The sequence below is a fragment of the Leopardus geoffroyi genome, chromosome A2 (genome assembly GCF_018350155.1).
Source record: "Leopardus geoffroyi isolate Oge1 chromosome A2, O.geoffroyi_Oge1_pat1.0, whole genome shotgun sequence".
NCBI lineage: Eukaryota > Metazoa > Chordata > Mammalia > Carnivora > Felidae > Leopardus > Leopardus geoffroyi.
In genome coordinates, this window is record NC_059331.1 from 97,321,948 (window position 1) to 97,327,027 (window position 5,080).

Genomic DNA, 5,080 nt, shown 5'->3' on the forward strand with positions numbered 1-5,080 from the left:
ATAGCCATGTTGGATTTGTCTAAAAAAATCAAAGTTTGTTTTATTAGAAAATCAATGTAATTCACCACATTAAAAGTTCAAAGGATAATAATGATTATAGTTTCATTTCAATACATGCAGATAAACTCAATATTAATATAACATAGAAATCTTAGAAAACTGAGCAAAAGAGCAGTTACTTAATCTGGTAGAGGTTTTAATGTAAATAAAAATATCTATAACAACATTATACATAATAGCACAAACATAGAAAGTTTTGCTTTGAAACTGTCAGTAAGGCAAGGGATTATTTTATTCTATTAAATATTGTATTAGAGGTCCACATAAGAGAAAAAAAAAACATAAGGAATGCAAAAGATGAAATAAAATTGCCACTATTCACCAATAATATGATTGTGCATATAGACATTCCAAATGTATTGATAGATAAATTGTTAGGATTAGTAGGTGAGTTATTCAAAATTGTTGGATATAAATTCAATATTTAAAAATTTATTTATCAGAGTGATGCCAGCAGAAATGGCAGAGTAAGGGCCTCCAGAAATCCCTTTGTCTACAAAAACAGTAGAATACTAGCAAAAATTTTCATAATCCACTTCACCAGAACTCTGGAAATTTACTAAAGGGCAGCAATTTGGGGGACATGTATTCAAGAAAAACAGTTGAATCTCAGTAAGAACAGTGAATTTTGTGACGTTTCCCTATCCCCAATGTAGGTGAACTTCTTGTACTAGATATCAAAATTATTATTATTTTTTTTTTCAATATATGAAGTTTATTGTCAAGTTGGTTTCCATACAACACCCAGTGCTTATCCCAAAAGGTGCCCTCCTCAATACCCATCACCCACCCTCCCCTCCCTCCCACCCCCCATCAACCCTCAGTTTGTTCTCAGTTTTTAAGAGTCTCTTATGCTTTGGCTGTCTTCCACTCTGACCTCTTTTTTTCCTTCCCCTCCCCCATGGGTTTCTGTTAAGTTTCTCAGGATCCACGTAAGAGTGAAACCATATGGTATCTGTCTTTCTCTGTGTGGCTTATTTCACTTAGCATAACACTCTCCAGTTCCATCCATGTTGCTACAAAGGGCCATATTTCATTCTTTCTCATTGCCACGTAGTACTCCATTGTGTATATAAACCACAATTTCTTTATCCATTCATCAGTTGATGGACATTTATGCTCTTTCCATAATTTGGCTATTGTTGAGAGTGCTGCTATAAACATTGGGGTACAAGTGCCCCTATGCATCAGTACTCCTGTATCCCTTGGGTAAATTCCTAGCAGTGCTACTGCTCGGTCATAGGGTAGGTCTTTTTTTAATTTTCTGAGGAACCTCCACACTGTTTTCCAGAGTGGCTGCACCAATTTGCATTCCCACCAACAGTGCAAGAGGGTTCCCGTTTCTCCACATCCTCTCCAGCATCTATAGTCTCCTGATTTGTTCATTTTGGCCACTCTGACTGGCGTGAGGTGATAGCTGAGTGTGGTTTTGATTTGTATTTCCCTGATGAGGAGCGACGTTGAGCATCTTTTCATGTGCCTGTTGGCCATCCAGATGTCTTCTTTAGAGAAGTGTCTATTCATGTTTTCTGCCCATTTCTTCACTGCGTTATTTGTTTTTCGGGTATGGAGTTTGGTGAGCTCTTTATCGATTTTGGACACTAGCCCTTTATCTGATATGTCATTTGCAAATATCTTTTCCCATTCCGTTGGTTGCCTTTTAGTTTTGTTGGTTGTTTCCTTTGCTGTGCAGAAGCTTTTTATCTTCATAAGGTCCCAGTAGTTCATTTTTGCTTTTAATTCCCTTGCCTTTGGGGATGTGTCAAGTAAGAAATTGCTGTGGCTGAGGTCAGAGACTTCTTTTCCTGCTTTCTCCTCTAGGGTTTTGATGGTTTCCTGTCTCACATTCAGGTCCTTTATCCATTTTGAGTTTATTTTTGTGAATGGTGTGAGAAAGTGGTCTAGTTTCAATCTTCTGCATGTTGCTGTCCAGTTCTCCCAGCACCATTTGTTAAAGAGACTGTCTTTTTTCCACTGGATATTCTTTCCTGCTTTGTCAAATATGAGTTGGCCATACGTTTGTGGGTCTAGTTCTGGGGTTTCTATTCTATTCCATTGGTCTATGTGTCTGTTTTTGTGCCAATACCATGCTGTCTTGATGATACAGCTTTGTAGTAGAGGCTAAAGTCTGGGATTGTGATGCCTCCTGCTTTGGTCTTCTTCTTCAAAATTACTTTGGCTATTCGGGGCCTTTTGTGGTTCCATATGAATTTTAGGATTGCTTGTTCTAGTTTCGAGAAGAATGCTGGTGCAATTTTGATTGGGATTGCATTGAATGTGTGGATAGCTTTGGGTAGTATTGACATTTTGACAATATTTATTCTTCCAATCCATGAGCACGGAATGTTTTTCCATTTCTTTATATCTTCTTCAATTTCCTTCATAAGCTTTCTATACTTTTCAGCATACAGATCTTTTACATCTTTGGTTAGATTTATTCCTCGGTATTTTATGCTTCTTGGTGCAGTTGTGAATGGGATCAGTTTCTTTATTTGTCTTTCTGTTGCTTACTGGTGTATTAGAATGCAACTGATTTCTGTACATTGATTTTGTATCCTGCAACTTTGCTGAATTCATGTATCAGTTCTAGCAGACTTCTGGTGGAGTCTATCGGATTTTCCATGTATAATATCATGTCATCTGCAAAAAGTGAAAGCTTAACTTCATCTTTGCCAATTTTGATGCCTTTGATTTCCTTTTGTTGTCTGATTGCTGATGCTAGAACTTCCAACACTATGTTAAACAACAGTGGTGAGAGTGGACATCCCTGTCGTGTTCCTGATCTCAGGGAAAAAGCTCTCAGTTTTTCCCCATTGAGGATGATGTTAGCTGTGGGCTTTTCATAAATGGCTTTTATGATGTTTAAGTATGTTCCTTCTACCCGACTTTCTCGAGGGTTTTTATTAAGAAAGCTTGCTGGATTTTGTCAAAGGCCTTTTCTGCATCGATTGACAGGATCATATGGTTCTTATCTTTTCTTTTATTAATGTGATGTATCACATTGATTGATTTGCGAATGTTGAACGAGCCCTGCATCCCAGGAATGAATCCCACTTGATCATGGTGAATAATTCTTTTTATATGCCGTTGAATTCGATTTGCTAGTATCTTATTGAGAATTTTTGCATCCATATTCATCAGGGATATTGGCCTGTAGTTCTCTTTTTTTACTGGGTCTCTGTCTGGTTTGGGAATCAAAGTCTGGCTTCATAGAATGAGTCTGGAAGTTTTCCTTCCCTTTCTTTTTTTTTGGAATAGCTTGAGAAGGATAGGTATTATCTCTGCTTTAAACGTCTGGTAGAACTCCCCTGGGAAGCCATCTGGTCCTGGAGTCTTATTTGTTGGGAGATTTTTGATGACTGATTCAATTTCTTCGCTGGTTATGGGTCTGTTCAAGCTTTCGGTTTCCTCCTGATTGAGTTTTGGAAGGGTGTGGGTGTTTAGGAATTTGTCCATTTCTTCCAGGTTGTCCAGTTTGTTGGCATATAATTTTTCATAGTATTCCCTAAAAATTGCTTGTATCTCTGAGGGATTGATTGTAATAATTTCATTTTCATTCATGATTTTATCTATTTGGGTCATCTCCCTTTTCTTTTTGAGAAGCCTGGCTGGAGGTTTATCAATGTTGTTTATTTTTTCAAAAAACCAACTCTTGGTTTCGTTGATCTGCTCTACAGTTTGTTTAGATTCTATATTGTTTATTTCTGCTCTGATCTTTATTATTTCTCTTCTTCTGCTGGGTTTAGGCTGTCTTTGCTGTTCTGCTTCTATTTCCTTTAGGTGTGCTGTTAGATTTTGTATTTGGGATTTTTCTCGTTTCTTGAGATAGGCCTGGATTGCAATGTATTTTCCTCTCAGGACTGTGTTTGCTGTATCCCAAAGCGTTTGGATTGTTGTATTTTCATTTTCGTTTGTTTCCATATATTTTTTAATTTCTTCTCTAATTGCCTGGTTGACCCACTCATTCGTTAGTAGGGTGTTCTTTAACCTCCATGCTTTTGGAGGTTTTCCAGACTTTTTTCTGTGGTTGATTTCAAGCTTCATAGCATTGTGGTCTGAAAGTATGCATGGTATGATCTCAATTCTTGTATACTTACGAAGGGCTGTTTTGTGACCCAGTATATGATCTATCTTGGAGAATGTTCCATGTGCACTCGAGAAGAAAGTATATTCTGTTGCTTTGGGATGCAGAGTTCTAAATATATCTGTCAAGTCCATCTGATCCAATGTCTCATTCAGGGCCCTTGTTTCTTTATTGACCATGTAGATGATCTAGATGATCTATCCATTTCTGTAAGTGGGGTGTTAAAGTCCCCTGCAATTACCATATTCTTATCAATAAGGTTGCTTATGTTTGTGAGTAGTTGTTTTATATATTTGGGGGCTCCCGTATTTGGCGCATAGACATTTATAATTGTTAGCTCTTCCTGATGGATAGACCCTGTGATTATTATATAATGCCCTTCTTCATCTCTTGTTACAACCTTTAATTTAAAGTCTAGTTTGTCTGATGTAAGTATAGCTACTCCAGCTTTCTTTTGACTTCCAGTGACATGATAAATAGCTCTCCATCCCCTCAGTCTCAATCTGAAGGTGTCCTCAGGTCTAAAATGAGTCTCTTGTAGACAGCAAATAGATGGGTCTTGTTTTTTTATCCATTCTGATACCCTATGTCTTTTGGTTGGCGTATTTAGTCCATTTACATCCAGTGTTATTATAGAAAGATATGGGTTTAGAGTCATTGTGATGTCCATAGGTTTCATGTTTGTAGTGATGTCTCTGGTACTTTGTCTCACAGGATCCCCCTTAGGATCTCTTGTAGGGCTGGTTTAGTGGTGACGAATTCCTTCAGTTTTTGTTTGTTTGGGAAGACCTTTATCTCTCCTTCTATTCTAAATGACAGACTTGCTGGATAAAGGATTCTCAGCTGCATATTTTTCTGTTCATCACATTGAAGATCTCCTGCCATTCCTTTCTGGCCTGCCAAGTTTCAGTAGAGATCGGTCATGAGTCTTATAGG